This window comes from Achroia grisella, unplaced genomic scaffold (assembly GCF_030625045.1).
Source record: "Achroia grisella isolate CSIRO2021 unplaced genomic scaffold, CSIRO_AGI_Agris_v1 utg5201, whole genome shotgun sequence".
In the NCBI taxonomy this organism is placed as follows: Eukaryota; Metazoa; Arthropoda; class Insecta; order Lepidoptera; family Pyralidae; genus Achroia; species Achroia grisella.
Window position 1 is genome coordinate 511,630 of NW_026712911.1, and position 1,826 is coordinate 513,455.

The following is a 1,826-nucleotide window of genomic DNA, read 5'->3' on the forward strand; positions in this document are numbered from 1 at the left end:
ATAACGTATGTTCAACGACGAGAATATTGTTGTCTTCTATTGAGTAGTTACTATATAACGTACTTATATAATCTGTTAAATAATATTTTAAAAAGTTGTGTGGTTATGTGATGTTATTAGATGCTTTTTCTATTCAATTTGCGATTTTGTCTTTTCATTGTGGTATTAAATTTAACGATCACTCTCCGTCACTCTGTATATCGAATTTTGGAACGCCACTCCTATATGCTAATGATTACTGTAATACGTTATTAATAATTTATTATTGAAATGAGGGAATAGTTAAAAGAGTAACATATTTTTTGATTGAAAGATGTTAGGGATTCTAAATTTAAAACGAAGATAAAAAGAACATTCACATCTAATATTTAAAGCTATCGCATTTAATATTATAAGCTAAAATTGCTTTAATTAAAGCTTTTTTAGCTTGCTGGTCTCGAATTATTTTTCTGTTTTTGTTTCCTACTTTGAATTGTATTATCTGCTGTTTACTATATATACTCAAGAATGATTTGGAAGTCTCGAGATGTTGTTCTACCTCGGTACTTTTAATCTATAATATAGTTGTTTGTTGTTGTAGTAAATATGTAGTTTATATAATTTGATGATATTTTAAAATACTGTCTTCTGATATTTCTATATCTTTTGTTGTAGTCACAAAAAGAGGATATGTCAGTAATTTGTAATTATAGTTTATATTATGTTTATACTGTATATTTGAATATGTATATTGAGTTTATATTAAAAACAATGGCCTTATATATGAAAGAAAAAATTCAATAAATATATAGTTAAATTAAGCGAAACGATCATATATATTAAATTGTGTCATAATGAAAGTATGTATATGTATTAGCTACTGTAAATTCAGATGTTATATCAAAAACTATAAATATATAATTTCCATATGCGGAATTGTTTGGACGGAAGTTAAGCCTAGAAAGAACCTATAGAAAAAGCGTGTCATTGAATATAGGACGCGTCTTAGAACTCCAAATACATCACGATATGTATGGTAAACATAACGTCTCAACATGTGTATCAGCATAAGCATAATATCTAGACCGAATTATTTGCTGAAAAAAAATATGGCAATAATTTCTACGCTGGAAAAAAATATGGGAATAAAAAGCTTGTAGAAAATTTACAATATGTGTCGATGTATTGCTTTTTGTATTTAAAATATGTACTTATCAGCTATAACTTGTACCCTATATTGTACAATATCTTTGAGGCTATTGTTACTTTTGGTCTATTTTCTTTAGTTATCTCAAAAAAGACGCTTAGAATGTATAATTAGTGTGCTAAGAAATATTGTTGTTGATTAAATTTTATGATCTATGTGAGATCTTTTATTGCAATTTAAGTACTTCTTTTTTGTACCTAAGTATTCCTACATAATATGCAAATTGTATATAGTATCGCAAAATGCATCGCTTTTCTATATGAAGTAAAACCAACCGAATTTACGATATCTATAGATTTATTACATAAATAAAACTATAAATGTTGTAATGTTGGTGATGGAAGTCGGAATTTTATTCTTAGTATTATCACAGATAACATAAGTATTATTATATTTAATCTCAGAAAAGGCGGTAGGTTCGTCCTGTCCTATATTGATGACGAACATGCGGGTACATATAATATTTAAATGATCTGTATCTAAGAAAAAACCTATATAATAATATCCGAGGACAATTCCCACTTTATATGACGGTAAATAGGGTATAAGTGTATATTTTAATATACACAACACTCGAAAGGTTATGTGAGGTCGTTGGTTTATTCGAAGTAGATCCTTTTCCATCTACGGTCTCTTTGTA